This window comes from Suncus etruscus, chromosome 6 (genome assembly GCF_024139225.1).
Source record: "Suncus etruscus isolate mSunEtr1 chromosome 6, mSunEtr1.pri.cur, whole genome shotgun sequence".
Lineage (NCBI taxonomy): Eukaryota > Metazoa > Chordata > Mammalia > Eulipotyphla > Soricidae > Suncus > Suncus etruscus.
In genome coordinates, this window is record NC_064853.1 from 48,814,961 (window position 1) to 48,834,872 (window position 19,912).

The 19,912-nt window shown below is 43.9% G+C and overlaps 1 non-coding gene and 1 pseudogene across 1 annotated transcript; one reads left to right on the plus strand and one right to left on the minus strand.

The window, feature by feature from the left end:
- Positions 1 to 9,034: 9,034 nt before the first annotated feature.
- Positions 9,035 to 9,153, plus strand: LOC126012792 (uncharacterized; annotated as a pseudogene).
- A 5,899-nt stretch (positions 9,154 to 15,052) lies between these two features.
- On the minus strand, positions 15,053 to 15,156 carry LOC126012287 (U6 spliceosomal RNA). Its single transcript, XR_007496805.1, has one exon. It is a non-coding gene; the product is annotated as a U6 spliceosomal RNA (small nuclear RNA).
- Positions 15,157 to 19,912: the final 4,756 nt, after the last annotated feature.

A 19,912-nucleotide genomic window follows, 5' to 3' on the forward strand; every position in this document is an offset into this window, starting at 1 on the left:
AAGAAAGAAAGAAAGAAAGAAAGAAAGAAAGCCTGTCTAGAGTATAGGTGGGGGCGGGGTGGGGAGGAGGGATATTCAGGACATTGGTGGTGGGAATGTTGCACTGGTGATTGGGGGTGTCCTCTTATATGACTGAAACCCAACCACAATCATGTTTGTTTAAATAAAAAATATTATTTAAAAAAAAAGAAGAAAGTTAAGTGGCAATTATCTTTCAAAATGAAAGAGCAGTTGAAAGAGAATGAGATGTTTTTTTGTTACTGGCCATCAGTTTTTAATCTGGAAATTGGTCACATCAATATATTAAGTTTGGAATAAGAAAACGACTAGAATATGTTATTATGCACTCATAATATTCACGTATACTTAATTTTTGCTTTGTTTGTTGGTTTGTTTGGGGGCCATACCTGTCAGTGCTCAAGGACTATTTCTAGATTGGTGCATAGGGGTCCCTTCCAGGAGTACTCAGGGGACCATGCAGTGCTGGGGTTTGAATCCAGGTCATCTCTTTCATCTCACTCAGGAGTTACTTCCAGCTCTGCGTTCAGAAATCACTTTAGGCAAGCTCAGGGGGACCATATGGGAGTTGGAGATTGGACCTGGGTTGGCTGTGTGCTTTATTATTGCTTTATTATTACCTGCTTTATTATTGCTCGAGTCCTAATCTAAGGGAAAGTGATGTGGATCAGTGTAAAATAAAATCTATGACTTGTGAGATCACCCAGGCACTGTGTTTCTAAACCCCACACAGATGAATCTGAAGAAGCAGGATAGCAAAGAAGAAATAAATAAACTGAGCCAGTCAGGAAAGAAACTTGGAGCCAGTGACTTCTTGAGCATCAAGCTGAAAGGGACTTTTATTATCCCAAAACAAAATCCACCAGAGTGGGGCAGGGCAGAGTGATCCAGGTGGGCTTTTACATATCAAAAGAACAGGTTGCAAGGAAGAAGATGGCGAATAGCCAGGAGTAACCCCTGAGTGTCACTGGGTGTGGCCCAAAAACAACAGAAGCTTCGAAAGCTTCCTTGAGACCAGCTGGTGAAGACCAGTATTTTCTCCATCATCCAAGAAATAGATTCCCCACATCTCCTGGGGAGATACTGGTGCTGAGCACACTGTGGGGTCCACTGAGGTTTTCCTGTCCTTTAGAAGGCTGGAGTTCTTAAATTTTTCTTAAGAAATATTAAGGACATTATTGTACTAATCCCCAGAGACAATAGAGATAAGGGCCTGAAGGATTGGCACACAATATGAAGCTCACCACAGTGGTGAGTGCAGTTAGGAAAATAACTACACTAACAACTATCAAGACAATCTTTTTGTTTTGTTTTGTTTTGCTTTGTTTTTTTTTTGGGGGGGGAGGGTCACACTCGGTAGCAGTCAGGGGTTACTCCTGGTTTTATGCTCAGAAATCGCTCCTGGCAGGCTCGGAGGACCATATGGAATGTCAAGATTTGAACCACCTACCTTCTGCATGCAAGGCAAATGCCTTCCCTTAATGCTATCTCTCCGGCCCCTATCATGACAATCTTAATGAGCGAGAGAAGTAAAATGCCAGTCTCGAATACAGGCAAGGGTTGGGAAGGAGGGAGGGAGGGCATTGATGGTGGGAATGTTGCACTGGTGAAGGGGGGTGTTCTGTTTATGACTGAAACCCAACTACAATCATGTTTTTAATCATGGTGCTTAAATAAAGATTTTATATTAAAAAATAAAGAAGGCTAGAGCTCATCCAAAAGGTGGTGCCAAAGGGTCCTCTTCTTTGCCCTTTGTCCCATGTTTGCCTGAAAGTCTGACAACTCTCTCCACTTTGCCAGCAATGTCTCTGCACCACCGACTGCTAGATCCACCCCCACTCCCAAGTTATCCAAGAGAACTTTGACATTGTGGAGGGTCTCATGACCACAGTCCATGCCATCACTGCCACCCAGAAGAATAGTAAATAGTCCCCCTGAGAAACTAGGTGATGGCCGAGGGGTAGCCCAGAACATCATCTCTGCTGCCACCATACCTCCAAGGCTGAAGCTACTGTGAAGCTACTGGTACTGCCTCATTATCCCTACACCCAAAGTGTCAGCCATGGGTCTGAGCTGCCACCTGGAAACGTTTCCCAAATACAACGATTCAAGAGGTGGTGGTAAGGCTTCTTATGGCCCCTCAAGGACATCCTGGGCTACACTGAGGACTGTCTCCCTGTGACTTTTAAGATAACACCCATTCACCCATCCCCATTTCGGGGCTCATGCTCCTTTCAATGACCCCTTTGTCCTTTTTTTTTTTTTTTTTGGTTTTTGGGCCACACCCAGTGGTGCTCAGGGGTTACTCCTGGTTGTCTGCTCAGAAATAGCTCCTGGCAGGCACGGAGGACCATATGGGACACCGGGATTCGAACCAACCATCTTTGGTCCTGGATCAGCTGCTTGCACGGCAAACGCCCTGTGCTATCTCTCCGGGCCCTCAATGACCCCTTTGTCAAGACCTGAGGGCCTATATGGTTTCCAAGGAGAAAGCTCCCTTGGAACTAGCAACCCCAGCAAGTCTTGGGAAGAGGGGAGAGGCCCAAGGCTGCTGAGGCCTCCACTCCCCAAATCCTCTAAACCAGTGCTTCTCAATTATTTTCTGTCATGCCCTCCTAGGAAGAAGAAAACATTTTTCGAGCCCACCCCGCCTGACTCTAAATAGTATCCTTATTTAAAAAAAACTTTAACCTGCAAAACAAAAATATATAAAATAATTTGAGCTGATTTTGGGGGGGGGGTCACATCCGGCGGTGCTCAGAGGTTACTCCTGGCTGTCTGCTCAGAAATAGTTCTGGCAGGCACGGGGGACCATATGGGACACCGGGATTCGAACCAACCACCTTTGGTCCTAGATCGTCTGCTTGCAAGGCAAACGCCGCTGTGCTATCTCTCCGGGCCCTGAGCTGATTTTTTTAATCAGAGGTGATGTCTGGATTAATAGCACGTTTTGCAATACATAGCTTTTCGAAGCGAGGTTTGAAGCAGGACACAGCAACTCTCAGCTCCAGCGACATACAGAGACATAAACATGGGGCTTAGTTTGTTATGACAGTGTTTGCCGAGGTCAAACGCGCCCCCCTTTACAGAGCCTCGCGCCACCACCCCGGGGGGTACGCCCCACTATTTGAGAAGCACTGCTCTAAACACAGACTTTCCAGACCTTAGCAGTTCCCTTCATCCTCCCAGACCTTCAAAGAAAGGGAGAGGTTTTGGGAACTCTTCCTTGTTACGTTCCATCCAAAAAGTACACTTTGAGGTCAGTTAAAGCTCTGGACTCTCATGAGTCCAGCTGGGGTACAGTCCCTTGCACTGCATATAGTTCCCCAAGCCTCTAGGATTCTTTCCTGAACATATCTTGTTAGGATCAAAAAAATTAATAACAAAAGTAATTGGGGGCCCAAGCAATAGTTCAGCGAGTAGAGCTTGCCTTGCACATGCTGACCAGGAATTCAATCTGAATGCAGAGATAGGAGTAACTCCTGAGCACTACCAATATGGCCCTAAAACACTGAAAACAAAACAAAACCAAACTCAATAATAATGATGTATTCCGGGGCCGGGCGGTGGCGCTGGAGGTAAGGTGCCTGCCTTGCCTGCGCTAGCCTAGGACGGACCGCGGTTCGATCCCCCGGCGTCCCATATGGTCCCCCAAGAAGCCAGAAGCAACTTCTGAGCACATAGCCAGGAGTAACCCCTGAGCGTCACAGGGTGTGGCCCAAAAACCACAAAAAAAAAAAAAAAAAAAAAAGATGTATTCCATATCCCACTTCCAAGCAAAGACTATTTCTTGGGAAGGGGCTTGAGATGAAGATCAGAGTCTTTATCAATAGAGACTATTCTGCCATTTCTTAGCTGCATGTTCTTGGCTATCACCTATTTATTGGTTCTTGGGATACACTTGCTTCAGAGCTACACCTAGCTCAGTACTCTTAGCATCATGTGGGGGTCAAGGGTCAAACCAGGGTTCTGGCACTCCTGTACTCCTGCCCTCTGAACCTTCTTCCTGGCAATGATAAGCTGTGTAAATTGATTTAATTTCCTGGAACTCAGGAGAAAGCTCATGGGTTAGAGCACCTGGCATTGCTTCATAGTGAGAAAAATTGTGATGTATGTTTTGTTTGGGGCCATATCCAGCCATGTTCAGAGCTTATTCCTGGCTCTGTGGTCAGGTATCATTCCTGATGGGTCTCAGGGGACCATGTGAGGTGACAGGGATTGAACCTGGATCAGCAGCATGCAAGGCTGTACTATCACTCTGGCCCAACAATTGTGTAAAGCAGCTGTTTGTAGCTAGAAGCTCTGTTGTCAGTGAACTTCTGAGATACTCAGTACTGCAAGAGATTTATGGCTGAACCATTGTCAGGTTCATGAGCTCAGGAATGCACAAAACCATACTAAAAGGACACAATTCTTTTTATTTTTTGATTTTTGGGTCACACCCAGTGGTGCTCAAGGGATACTCCTGACTGTGCTCAGAAGTCATTCCTGATGGTGCTCTGGGACTATATTGGATGCTGAGGATCGAATTAGGGTTGGCTGCGTGCAAGACAAACACCCTATCCACTGCGCTATTGCTCCAGCCCCTTGGGTACAATTCTTACCTCTTGAAAGTACCACAACCTGAAAAATTGTAACTCAGGCATATGTGTGATCCCTTGTTATAGCAACAATCAATGAATAGGAAGGGGGAAAATTAAAATATAGTAACTACATAATATAGAATCAGGGACATTGCTTAGTGGTCAAGCCCCTGCCTTACCTGTTTGAGAACTTGATCTCCATCCACAACACTGCAAAAAAAATAATAATAAAATCAATAACACAGTGCTATATATTTATAAAGATTCCATTTTCTCTATATCTCCATAAAACTAAAAAGAACATATTAGTACCTAATACATAGATTGATGTCAGAGTTAAAATAAAATGTAATGTTGGATGCATAGGTGATGCTAAATAATCAATAAAAATAATTTTTTCATCCCCAATCTACACTGATGTGGTTTGGTGTCCTGGCACCAATGATCTGAGCAGCACCAATATGAAGAAAGACTTCACTATAGCGCACATCACAGGCTGCTGCTGCCACCTGCCGGTCACATTGCTCAATAGCTGGTCCATGTAAATAAACCGCTCAACAATTCTGGGGACTCTTGTAATTGGAGAATGACAACTCCTTCTCCTCCTTCCTCCTCCTCCTCCTCCTCCTCCTCCTCCTCCTCCTCCTCTTCCACTTTCTCCTCCTCTTCCTTCTTCGTCTCCTCTTCCTTCTCCTTTTCCTCCTTCTCTTCCTCTTCCTCCTCTTCTTCCTCTTCCTCCTTCTCTTCCTCAGTTTCTCTTTCAGTTCATTATTCTGTCACCAAGTCAAATTTATGATAAAGTGGGAGCTATATGGTCCATACAAACACTATAGAGTAAGGCACTTGCATGCAACTGACCTAGGGTTTTATTGGGTTTTGGGTCACATAAGGCAGCGTTCAGGGGTTACTCCTGGCTTTGCAATCAGAAATCGCTCCAGGCAGGCTTGGGGGAACATATGGGATGCTGAGGATTGAACCCGGGTCAGGGGCTTGCAAGGCAAATACCCTACTTGCTGAGATATCGTTCCGGCCCCCATACCTAGGGTTTTGTGTGTGTGTGTGTGTGTGTGTGTGTGTGTGTGCATTTTGGGTCACACCCGGCAGTGCTCAGGGGTTTTTCCTGGCTCCAGGCTCAGAAATTGCTCCTGGCAGGCACGGGGGACCATATGGGACACCGGGATACGAACAGATGACCTTCTGCATGAAAGGTAAACGCCTTACCTCCATGCTATCTCTCTGGCCCCCCATACCTAGGTTTTATCCTTGATACCCTGTATGGTCTCTGATCTCTTGAATCCCATATAGCCCCCAGATTCCTGGCATCCAATATGATCCCTGAGCCCTACCAGGAGTACTGTCTGAGCACTGAGCCAACAGTAATCACAGAGCATAGCTAGTTGTGACCCCAGACAAAAATAATAAAATGGTTGAGGGCTGGAGAGAGAGCTTAATGGGTAGGGCCAATCTAATTCAAACCCAGCATTTCATAAATCCCCGGAGCCTACCAGAAGCAATTTCTTTTCTTTTCTTTGTTTTTGTTTTTGTTTTTGGGTCACACTCAGTGACACTCAGGTTGCCACTGGCTCTGCACTAAGAAATCACTCCTGGCAGGCACAGGGGATCATATGGGATGCCGGGAATTAACCACCATCTGTCCTGGATCAACTGCTTGCAAGGCAATGCCCTACTGCTGTGCTATCTCTCCGGCCTCCTAGGAATTATTTCTGAGCACAGATTCAGGAGTAATGCCTGGGCCTCGCTGGGTGTAGCCCCTAATAATAATAATAAAAATAATAATAATAATAATAATAATAATAATAATAATAATGTTATGATGGCATATTATTTTTTGAAGTGAGGACTATAGGGGTTAGGTATATGACTCAGTGGCAGAGAGATAATTTATCTTGCATGTTTGAGTTCTTGAATTCCCAGCATCTTATCCATGGCCCTCAGAGCATTGATGGGAGCTAACCTGGAACATTGAGCCCCCAGGCACCAATAGGTATGCCCTTCAAATCACCACCAGGACCATTAACAACAAAAAATAGAGGTTTTAATGTCAGACAGTCAGAGTTTGAATCCTGTCTTTACCTTGGGTAAATTAGAAACCTCTGATCAATTCCTTTGTTTTCTTAGCTATAAAATGAGAACGAGGGTATTGGAGCTAGTACAGCAGGTAGGGTGCTTGTCTTACACATGGCTGAATCATGTTCAATTTGCAGCACCACATATGGTTCCCTGAGCCCACCAGGAATGATTCCTGAGACAGAGCCAGAAGTAAGCCCTGAGCACCACCTAATGTGCCTCCTACCCCCCAAAAAAACTAACAAAAAAAATAAAGTAAGAATAATGAAGGCTGTAGAGATAGCTCAATGAGCTGGATGGAATGCATGCATCCATGTAAGAAACTCAGATTCAACATCTGACATCTCTATGATCCCCAAGTCCACCAAGAGTAACTGTTGAGCACTGAGATGTGTACAGCCATTGGAATCACCAGGTCTGGTCTCAAAAACAAAAACGAATTAAAGTAAGAATGAGGATAACATGCTGTATTGAGTCAGATGATGTTCTGTGTTCTGTGCTGTGCTTTGCACACTACCTGATACATAGTGTTCACACAAGTTATTGTTGTTATGCAGAACTGCAGAAACCTCTCCCGTTCTAGACAAACAGTGTCTTGAAACACAGTGTTCCAGTGAAAAGACCTTTAGCATCTGGCTCTACCACTTATAACTTTGACCTTGGGCAAGTGTCTTAACCTCTCTGAACTTCACCTGACCTCACAGGTGGTTTTGGCTATTACAGGAAATAATTTATGCAAATAATCAAGCTCAGTGACTGGCTTCAAGTGGATAGTTCTTAAGTGGATGGATGACAGAGTGATGATTAGTGCAAAAGGTCACCAAGTTAGCCAAAGATTCAACAGCTCGGCTTGCAAACAGAAAGGCCATGGTGAGCACTGACAGATGGTTTGGTTTTCAATGTTTTAGAAACTTTAAAAAAAAAGCTTTTGTTTAAGTTTTGATCCACACCTGATGATGCTTGGGCATTATTTCTGGCTTTGCACTCAGAAATCACTCCAGTTAGTATTTAGGGGACCATAGGGGATGCCCCAAATTGAACTCAGGCTGGCCACTTGCAAGGCAAACACCTTATCGGCTGTACTATCTCTCCAGTCCCACAAATTTTAAATTATTAGCCAATGTTAAAAAAAGAATTTCACATTACTTCTCAATCCTATCTTTTTTTATTTTGTGGATGGGAGGGGAAGCACCATGATAGGAGCATCATCCCGCTTGATGATGCTCAGGGCTTATTCATGGTTCTGTACTCAGATATCATTCCTTCTGTGCTTAGGGGACCATATGGAGTGTCAAGGATACTCAGGCATGCAAGGCAAGATCCTCTTACCCATTGTGCTATATGGCTTCAACCCCTTATCTTTTCTTTTACAAAGGGAAGATCTGGACCAGAGCAGTGGCACAAGGGGTAGGGCGTTTGCCTTGCTATGCACTAACCTAGGATGGACTGTGGTTTGATCCCCCAGAGTTCCATATGGTCCTCCAAGTCAGGAGCGATTTCTGAGCGCATAGCAGGAGTAACCCCTGAGCTTTACCGGGTGTGCCCCCCCAAAAAAAGGGCGGGGGAAGATCTGAAAAGTATCATCACAGCAGGTCTAAAAGGCAGGTGGCAGGGAAACCTAATTGCTTCCAAGGGCCAAGTAGTGCTCCCTGAAAAAGCATTCTTGTGTTTTTTTGGTTTTTGTTTTTTTTTTTTTTTTTGGTTTTTGGGCCACACCCGTTTGACGCTCAGGGGTTACTCCTGGCTATGAGCTCAGAAATCGCCCCTGGCTTGGGGAGACCATATGGGACGCCGGGGGATCGAACTGCGGTCCGTCCTACGCTAGCGCTTGTAAGGCAGACACCTTACCTCTAGCGCCACCTTCCCGGCCCCGGTTTTTGGTTTTTGGGTCACACCGGGAAGCGCTCAGTGGTTACTCCTGGCTCTATACTCAGAAATTGTCCCTGGCAGGCACAGGGGACCATATGGAATGCCGGGATTCGAGCCACCGACCTTCTGCATGAAAGGCAAATGCCTTACCTCCATGGTATCTCTCCGGCCCCCTGAAAAAGCATTCTTAAAGCTGAAACAGGGAAGTTGAGAAGGGGAGAGCTTGATAGAGGAGTGAGGACAATGCTGGATAAATGGAGTCTAGCAGTTCAAAGACTTTTAACCAGGAAGAGCAGTATCTCTAGGGGTGTTCAACAAACCTAGGCACTGGAATGCAGTGAGCATAGAAAATAGGAAGAAGATAAGGCTGTAGATTGCACCATCATCTGGATGTGGAGTTTAAGGGTTGAAGCTAGGAAGAAGTCAATTTGTGTAACAAACTGAGGGGATAGACAGAGTTAAAATGGGTCAAGGGTGTCTATGGCCATACCATCCTGAACGTGCCCGATCTCTTCTGATCTCGGAAACTAAGCAGGGTCAGGCCTGTTTAGTACTTGGATGGGAGACCGACTGGAAATACTGGGTGCTGTAGGCTTAAAAAAAAAAAAACCACAAAAAACCCAAAATGGTTCAAGGGTCAAGGGATACACTCAGTAGCTGAGAGCAGAGATGCACCAGGTCTCATAAATCTTCATCTAGAAACTTGGTCGGCACAGCATTCACTTTATAAGAACCAAAATTAGGGCCCAGAGAGATAGCACATCGGCGTTTGCCTTGCAAGCAGTCGATCCAGAACCTAAGGTGGTTGGTTCAAATCCCGGTGTCCCATATGGTAACCCCGTGCCTGCCAGGAGCTATTTCTGAGCAGACAGCCAGGAGTAACCCCTGAGCACTGCTGAGTGTGGCTCAAAAACCAAAAACCAACCAACCAACCAACCAAACAAACAAACAAACAAAAAAGAACCAAAATTAAGTTGGCTCTTCTATATGCACTTGAAAAATGAAAAAAGCGAGAAGAAATAAGACAAATAAACAAAAGAGAGAGAGAGAATTAGCTAGATTCACAATGCTTAACTTTAATTTGTTGTTCCAACCATTGATTCCATTATCTCAGGATGAATAAACTCAGTACCTATACTATTTTTATCTAATAATTATTATTATTCTATGTGTTGAGAGCTGGCTAAATGATGGCTTCTGTCTTTATATCCATTATTATCTCACAATTCCAATTAACAAAGATGTCACTCAAAAATATTAAGTGCTAACTGTTAAGACTTGGGGACATAACAATGAAAGAATCAGACACCGCCCCTTGCCTGTAGGAGTTCCAACTCTAAAGAGGAAATGAGTAGTTAAAGACAATTACAAGGTAATTGGCAAATACTGAGAGACTGTAACAGTGGCTCATCATGAGTGTTAGGGAAGGCTTTTTTATTTTGGGGAGAGGGGTATTGGACCATACCTGGCAGTTCTCATAACTTACTCCTGGCTCTGTGTTTAGGGATCAGTTCTAAGGGGCTCAGGGGATTCTCTGGGGTGCCTGGGACTGAACCGAGGTCTGTCTCATGCAATATAAGTGCCCAACCTGCTATACTATCACTCTGGCCCTGGGTGCCAGGAACGACTTCCTGACAGCTGAGTTGAAAAATATAAACAAACAAGCAAGCAAGCAAACAAACAAACAATAAAACACCAGGAGTGAAACATGAGGAAAGATAGTTCTAGGCAAAGACAATAGCACATGGAAGGCTCCTGACAAGGCAGGTACTACAATAATTCCCTTTTCACAGCTGAGAAACACATGCTTCAGAGCCAACAGATCTAACTAGACCTGAGCTCTTCTCTCAGTAATGCTAAACCTTAGATTGTCCTTTCTTTCTCAGGTTCAGGTGAGAGCCACCGAACAGAAACCGAGATGTCTGCAAAGCAGGAAGTTGAAATCACGCCTTACAAATTGTGTAAGCATGTCTGTGTCAGGGTTAGCTGTCAGTTTCGGAATGACAGCTATTTAGTGACACAGCTCTCGTGCTAATGTCTGAGTGGATGTTCAGTTCAATTGAATGTGATCCAACAGCTACGCACTGAGTGCCTACTATGTGCAAGGAATGGTGCCAGGAAATGTTAGAGGTACAAAATTAATGAGATAGGTTCATAAGTACTAGACTATAGATCAGGGGTCCTCAAACTTTTTAAACAGGGGGCCAGTTCACTGTCCCTCAGACCATTGGAGGGTCTGACGATGGTAAAAACAAAACTTATGAACGAATTCTTATGCACACTGCATATATCTTATTTTGCAATGAAGAAAAAAAACAGATACAAATACAATATGTGGCCCGAGGGCCATAGTTTGAGGACCACTGCTATAGGTCATGTCAATGGCTAATACATTTCTAAATTTAAATAGTTGATGGAGTCAAAGAGATAGTACAGCAGGTAGGCACTTGCCTTGCATACCTGGGTTTGAACTCCAGCATCGTATGATCCCCTGAGCTTTCCTGGAGTGATCCCAGAGCACAGAGCCAGGAATAAGCTCTGAGCACCTTTGGGTGCTCTAAAACAAAACAAAAAAAAAAAGCCAAAAATTTTTAAATAACAAAAAATATTTCTGGAAATATAGTTTCAGTTAACTTACTGAAACTAGATTTCTGATCAACCATAAGCCAAGAACTGCATGATCTACCTAAAGTAATCATTACCATATCAGAAAACTCAAAGTATGCCCCTTGATACTTGTATTGAATGAATTATCTCTTTTTTTTTTCTTTTTTGGTTTTTGGTTTTTGGGTCACACCCGGCAGCTCTCAGGGGTTACTCCTGGCTCTATGCTCAGAAATCGCCCCTGGCAGGCTCAGGGGGCCATATGGGATGCCGGGATTCAGAACCAATGACCTGCAGCATGAAAGGCAAATGCCTTACCTCCATGCTATCTCTCCGGCCCCACATGTATTATCTCTTTCCAACTTTGTGTTTATTCCATAATGCTAATATGCCATTAATAGTAGAACTATCACTCATGTTACAGGAGAGAACACTGAAGATTTTTGAAGGCTACTAAATTGAACCTAGAATTTAAACCCAGATCTGCCTGGCTGACTCTAAAACGTAGATTCTAAACCATTGACTCACACTGTCTTTTCGATGAGAATTGGCTTTTGAAAAACTCAGATGAATATGACTAGGATTCCCTCTAGAGTGGAACACAAATATCTTTGCTTTCCAAACCCTTCTAAGGGTCAAGGGAAAGATCTAAAGTGCAGAGCCCTGAGTTTCATCGCAAGCACTGTCTATGATCCCTGAAGCACTGCTATGAGTAACCCTAGAACTAAGCTCGAAATTGTCACTGGGGGAGTGTGGCCCCTCTCCAAACAAACAAATATTTAATAAGTATAAAATAATTAATTAACACTTTCCAAGGAATTAAAAGAAATAGGGAGGAAGTCAGAGAGATAGTACAACAGGTACAGAGTGCTTGCTTTGTATGCAGCCAACTCAGGCATGATCCCTGATACCCTTAAGGTCCTCCAAGCAGTCCTGGCTCTGACTCAGGGACCACTCCTGGTGATTTTATGGGGCACCATATGCAGTGTCGGGGATCCAAACAAGAAGACACTTTAACCATTGTACTATCTCTCTAGCCCAATATTTATACTATTCTTTAAAATTTAAAAAAAAATTTATATTGGGCTACACTAGTGGTGTTTAGGGGTTACTCCTTTTTTTTGGGGGGGGTCACACCTGGCAGCGCTCAGGGGTTACTCCTGGCTCTATGCTCAGAAATCACTCCCGGCAGCTCAGGGAACCATGTGGGATGCTGGGATTCGAACCACCGACCTTCTGCATAAAAGGCAACCGCCTTACCACCATGCTATCTCTCCGGCCCCATTTAGGGGTTACTCCTGGCTCTGCACTCAGGAATCACTTCTGGTGAACTCAAGAGATCATATGATTGCTGGGGGTCAAACCTGGGTTAGCCACATGCAAAGCAAAAGCCCTACTAACTGTGCTATCACTCTGGCCCTTCCTCTTATTTGTTTTGTTTTGTTTTGGGGGCCACACCCAGTGATGCTCAGGGTTTACTCCTGGCTCTGTACACAGAAATAACTCCTGGCAGGCTCAGGGGACCATATGGAATGCTGGGGATTGAACCCTGATAATCTGATCTGAGCTGATACCTTTGGGACATTCTCATAATAGGTGGAGGTAGACTCTCCTTTCTGCCCAAAGACACATCAGACCAGCACCGCACCTTATATCCTCCAACAGAAATAGCCCAGCTCTACAATTTTAAGCTGATCAGACTCCTAAGTCATCAAATTTGTTTCAGATCTATAGATCCTGGCCCACACAGCAGCAAGGGGCCATATAATGCCTCAAATTTTCATATGTCAGCCCAGTAGTAACACAGGAAATCTGATGGGAAATTTGCAGAGAAGTCCAAAATGTTCAGTCAGCCTTAACAGTAACACAGAAAGCTTAACTAGCATCAACCATACTCCAGTAAATCTTTAGACACTGACTTTAGTAACACCATGGAGAGATATGGCAATTATTTCAAATGGACCCTCAATGATCTAATTGCTAATTTCATTTACCTTTGTATTGTAACAAACAAGATAAATTTGTCTGTGCCTTTATGGAAGCAGGTGAGTTGGAAGGAATGGTGAGTGGAAAATTGGGACACTGGTGAGGGGAAGGTTACACTGGGAATGGAACTGGTGTTTGAACATTTAGTGCCTGAAATGACTGTATTATAAACAACTTGGTAAATCATGGTACTATAATTTAAAAAAATTTTTTTTGTTTTTTTGGACCACACCCAGCAGTGCTCAGGGGTTATGCCCTAACTGCTGTGCTATTGCTCTGGCCCCTATAATAAAATTTAAAAAAATATTCCCCTTAGGCCAGAGGGCTAGTGCAATGGGCTGAGTACATGCTTTGAGTGCAGGGCCATTCCTAGCTCTGGATATTCCCCCAAGCACTTCTGAGAGTCACCCCCAAGCATTGAACCAGGCAGGAATAGCTCCTAACCTCTGCCGGGTGTGGCCTCAAACAAAATAAGTAAAAGATATACATCTCTTCAGCCGATCCAGGACCAAAGGTGGTTGGTTCGAATCCCGGCGTCCCATATGGTCCCCTGTGCCTGCCAGGAGCTATTTCTGAGCAGACAGCCAGGAGTAACCCCTGAGCACCGCCCGGTGTGGCCCCAAAACCAAATATATATATCTTAATTTTTGTTTGGTATGTATATAGGAAGGAAAAAAATTATTTCAGAAAAGTCAGTGGTAAGCAAACAAGTGATCCCATTAAGGGGGCAGTGAGATAGCAAGGGCACAAGGCACTTGTCTTGAATTAGATCCAAGTTCAATTTCTGGTATCACATATGGTTCCCTGGGCACAGAAACAGGACTAAGCCCAGAACACAGCCAATTGCAGATCAAAAACCCAAACTCGGGGCCGGTGAGGTGGCGCTAGAGGTAAGGTGTCTGCCTTGCAAGCGCTAGCCAAGGAAGGACCTTGGTTGGCGTTCCATATGGTCCCCCTAAGCCAGGGGCAATTTCTGAGCGCTTAGCCAGGAGTAACCCCTGAGCATCAAACAGGTGTGCCCCCCCCCCAAAAAAAAACAAAAATCAACAACAACAAAAAAAACCCAAACTCAAAAGTTACAAGACCCCATTAAGTTAAGTAGGATAAAAAAGAACGGGGTGCAAGTTGGTCTGCCCTTAGCAAAAGAGGATGAAATTTTCCCACAGCCATAGAACATCAGAAAAACTCATCTTCACTACTTGTGGCTGACTACTGTGGTCAGGAAGGTACACAGCTGGGCTCCAGATGTTTAGACGTGTCCAGAGGTGAAATCTCTGCACATAAGGAAGTGCCTAGAGGGAGGCTCCATGACACATAGATCGGGAAGATCTCTATTGTGCTCACACAGGAGTATTTGCTTCCTGTCTGCTTATTTACCCTTGGTTGCAAGGGGCAAGAAAACAACCTAATATTTATCAAGTCTCACTTTGCATGTACTATATTGTTTTAACAACAATTAATTCAGAATCATAATAATGAGTTCAGAGTAGTACAACACTTTGCTTCGTTTTGTTGTTTTGGGGCCACACCTGGCATTGTTCAGGATTTATTCTTGACTCTGCACTCAGGAATCACTCCTGGCAGTGCTCAGGGTGGGATGCTGGGGATTGAACCTGAGTCGGCCCCATGCAAAATTAGTACCTACCCACTGCTCTGACCACTACCATCTACTCCTGCTCTGGCCTCCATATATTTAATTTCAAAAATACTTTTTCTTTTCTTTTTTTTTTTTTTTTTTGGTCACACCCGGCAATGTTTAGTGGTTATTCTGGCTCTACGTTCAGAAATCACCCCCGGCAGGCTCAGGGGACCATATGGGATGCCGGGATTTGAACCAGCGACCTTACGCATGCAAGGCAAACGCCTTACCGCTGTGCTATCTCTCCGGCCCCTCCCCTTTTTTTAATAATATAGAACGCTTCATGAATTTGTGTGTCATCCTTGCGCAGGAGCCATGCTAATCTCTGTATTGTTTCAATTTTAGTATATGTGCTGTTGAAGCGAATACTGAAAACTGTTTTCTGGGGCCGAAGAGATAGCATGAAGGTAGAGCATTTGCCTTGCAGGCAGGAGGACGTGTGCTGTTGAAGCGAATACTGAAAACTGTTTTCTGGGGCCGAAGAGATAGCATGAAGGTAGAGCATTTGCCTTGCAGGCAGGAGCACGGTGATTCAAATCCCAGCATCCCATATGTGCCAGGAGAAATTTCTGAGTGTAGAGCCAGGAGTAACCCCTGAGCATTGCTGGGTGTGACCCAAAAACCAAAAAAAAAAAACGGGGGGGGGTTTACTTCTAGCTCTATGCTCAGAAATCGCTCCTGGCAGGCTCTGGGGACCATATGGGATGTCAGGATTCAAACCACCAACCTTACCTCCATGCTATGTCTCCAGTCCCAAGTCTTAAACTTTTTTTTTTTTTTTTTGGGTTTTTGGATCACACCCGGCAGTGCTCAGGGGTTACTTCTGGCTCTATGCTCAGAAATCGCTCCTGGCAGGCTCAGGGAACCATATGGGATGCTGGGATTCGAACCACTGACTTTCTGTATGAAAGCCTTACCTCCATGCTATCTCTCTGGCCCCCCAAGTCTTAAACTTTAAAAAAAATTCTTTTAATTTAGTTGCAGTGGAATTACAAAGTCATTCATAATTGGGTTTCACACATATGTTGATTTAACACCAATCTCTTCAAGAGTGTCTTTTTCTCTTCACCAATGTCTACCCTCATTCGCCGCCCACCCACTAGTCTGCCTCTAAAAGACATCTGTCTTTATCTTACTAAAATATTTCACAAGTGTAATGTAATGTATTACATCACAAGGATGTAATACACCCAATATTGTATTTCATAAAAGACAAGCCCTTTGCCTCAGAACATTTGAGAGAGTAAGATGCATCATCAGCAGGCCACTGGAGACATCCAAGAAAAACCCAGCCTGAGGTCTTGCTTCTGCCATGTCTGCTCAGCCCAGAGAGTTGTTGCAGAAATGTGGCCTCAGTGCGTGCCAGTTGTTTTTTCAACAGTATGCAAAGGACACTGGGCCTCATGGGTTGGCCTCAGTAAACTTCCCTGAATGAGTCATCAAGATACCTACTTCATAGCAGAAACAATGCAACCCTATGTACATAAAGTACAAAGAAATTCTTTAAAAGAGGGGTTGGAGCGATAGCACAGTTGGTAGGGCATTTTTCTTTCATGTAACCACCCTAGGTTTGGTCCCCAGCATCTTATATGGTCCCCAGAGCTTGCCAGGAAGGATTTTTAAGCACAGAGCCTGGAGTAACCCTTGAGTGTTGCTGGGTATGACAGAAAGCCAAAATGAATTAAAAAAATTTATTCAAAAGAGACAAATTTTTTTTTGGGGGGTCACATCCAGCAGTGCTCAGGGGCTACTCCTGGCTCTATGCTCAAAAATTGCTCCTGGCAGGCTTGGGGGACTATATGGGATGCCGGGATATGAAGCAACGTCCTTCTGCATGCAAGGCAAATGCCCTACCTCCATGCTGTCTCTCCAGCCCCCGACAAGTTTTTTTTTATATAAAAATATATAGGACCAGAATACTAATACAGCAGATAGGGTGTTTGCCTTGCATGCAGCAGATCTAGGTTCCATTCCCAATACCCACATATAATCTACTGAGCCCACCAAAGTGATGCCTGAGCACAGAGCCAGGAGTAAGATCTGACCACAGTTGGATGAGCACCAAAACAAAAACACAAAATAAGAAAGAGTCTTTTTTCCCTCTGGAAAAGCACATGTTCTTATTTGAGCATGTATCTCTTTCCTTTCATATTTCTCTAAGTAAAATTTCCTTCAATAAAACAATTTATTTCACAAAAAACGAGAAAGAAAGAAAGAAAGAAAGAAAAGAAAAGAAAAGAAAAGAAAAGAAAAGAAAAGAAAAGAAAAGAAAAGAAAAGAAAAGCAGGTGTTGTCACAGTCCAATGGAAAGACTGGAAGATAAAGACGAGGAAATGTGGGAAGTATAGGGGAAAGACATGTATGTGGAAAACAGATGAACAAACAAAAGAAAATGAAAGAGCTGCTGATGCAGCTATTAGGTATGTTCCAGGTGAAAAGCTGGTCTGGGTTTTGAACTCCAAGCCTGAGTTGATGCATTCCAATCTGCCCAAACTACACTCCCTGCCCCCCCAGTACAGGCCTTAAAATGAGTAACAAGGGTTTGGAAAACAGCTCCAGACCGAGCACATGCTTTACATTAGGGGGCCCCAGATAAATGAATAATTAATATGTTAATAATAAAGCAAAAGAACCAGTCAAAGAAGAGTAATAAATGATTTAAAGTTTCTCTAAAGAAATAGCATGTCAACTTTCCACACCCAATCTCTACCTGCTTCCTCACTATTTCAGAGAAGATTAATCTCACTAACATCTCTGAACTATTTTTTTTTTAAATTTTTGGGGCCACATCCAGTGGTACCCAGAGGTTACTCTTGGTTTTGCACTCAGAAATCACTCCTGAAAGGCTCGGGGGGACCATATGGGATGCCGGGAATCAAACCTGGGTTCATCCTGTGTGGGCCCACATGCAAAGTAAATGCCCAACCTATGCTATCGCTAAGGTCCCTGAACTTTTTATAAATCACACCCGATTAGTGCTCAGGGGTTATTCCTAGCTTTGCACTCAGTAATTAATAGTGGTAGGGCTGGGGCTGGAGAGATAGCATGGAGGTAAAAAGCGTTTGCCTTTCATGCAAAAGGACGATTGGACGGTTCGAATCCCGGTATCCCATATAGTCCCCCGTGCCTGCCAGGGGCTATTTCTGAGCATAGAGCCAGGAGTAACCCTGAGCGCTGCTGGATGTGACCCAAAAACCAAAAAAAAAAAAAAATAGTGGTGGGTGGTGGGGCTTGGGGGACTAGATGGTTTGCTGGGGATTGAACCTGGGTCAGCCACATGCAAAGCAAGAGCTCTACCTGTTGTACTATCTCTCCAGACCCTAACTTTTTGTTTTGTTTTGTTTGGGTCACACCTGGTGGCACTCAGGGGTTACTCTTGGCTCTGTGCTCAGAAATCACTCCAGGCAGGCATGAGGAACCATATGGGATGCCGGGATTTGAACCACTGTCTGTCCTGAATCGGCTGCATGCAAGGTAAACACCCTACTGCTGTGCTATCTCTCCAGTACCCCCTAAACTCTTTTTGAAATGTAGGCAGCTTCCTATCCTTTCCTGTTAGGTCCCATCAACCTTCCTGTGCATCTTAATATTAAGTTATAGAACATAATATATTATATAATATTTACTATATTAATGGGCCTAGCACAATATCTCTACCAGAAATTTTCACACTAGGGGCCAGAGAGATAGCACGGAGGTAGGGCGTTTGCTTTACAAGCAGAAGGACGGTGGTTCGAATCCCAGAATCCCATATGGTCTTAAATCACTCCTGGCAGACTCTGGGGACCATGCGGGACGCTGGGATTCAAACCACTGTCCTACTGCATGCAAGGCAAATGCCCTACCTCCATGCTATCTCTTCGACCCCACCTCAGATATTCTTAGTGGAGCTTACTCAAAGCTTTTGTGGAGAAACAATAACAGAAGGCTCAACTGATACCAACCAGCTCTGGAAATCATCAGAGAATGACTTAGTGACAACATGATGAAGTTGTTTAGTGAGCTCAAAAGAAACAATAGAACAGGTAGTCAACAAAGCATAGGAAAAGTAGAAGAGCCAAAATGAAAAAATTGCAATCAGAAATGACAGATATGAAGAGTATGGTGGATGATATGAAAAACTCAATAGAGAGTCTGAACAACAGAATAACAACAGTTGAGGAAAGGATCAAGGAGCTCCAAGATGAGATAGAGGTAACCTGTATAAAATAACAGAAGATGGAGCCGGAGAGTACAGTGGGTAAGGTTCTTGCCTTGCACACAGCCAATTGGGGTTTGACCCCTAACTTCACATATGATCTTGAGCTCTACCAAAAGTGTCTCCTGAGCACAGAGCCAGGAATAAGCCCTGAGCATTACTGGGTGTGGCTACCCAAAACAAATAAAAACATAAAAACAAACAAAGAAAACAACAGGAGATGGGGAAAAGTTCTGAAGAAAAAAACTCAGCATACTAGAGAACTATGGGATGAAGCCAGGAAGAACAATGTAAGAATCACTTGAATTCCTGAAGAACTGGAATGTAATTTGAGAAAGAATCAATAGTTAAACAAATCATAGATAAGAATTTCCCAGAGTTGGGGTTGGAGTGATAGTACATCAGGTAGTACATTTGCCTTGCACACTGCTTACCTGCATTCCATTCCTGGCATTCCATATGGTCCTCCAAGCACTGTCAGAAGTAACCCCTGAACATCACTGAACATGGCCCCCAAAACAAAACAAAACAAATGAAAAATTTCCCAGAATTGAGGAATATAGGCAATCAAATACAAGAGGCCTGATGGGTTCTGGTGAAAATACTCAAATAAGAAAACTCCAGGACACATTGTTCTCAGAATGACAAAATCAAAGACAAAAATCAGAGACTGATTGGGGCCAAAGAGATAGCATGGAGGTAAGGTGTTTGCCTTGCATGCAAAAGAACGGCGGTTCAAATCCCAGCATTCCATATGGTCTACACAGCCTTCCAGGAGCAATTTCTGAGCATAGAGCCAGGTGTAACCCCTGAGTACTCCCTGGTGTGACTCAAAAACCAAAAAAATTAAAAATAAAAAAATCAGAGACTGAATGTTGAAAGCAGCAAGATGAAAAAAGGAACTTACATATAAAGGAAAGCTCATAA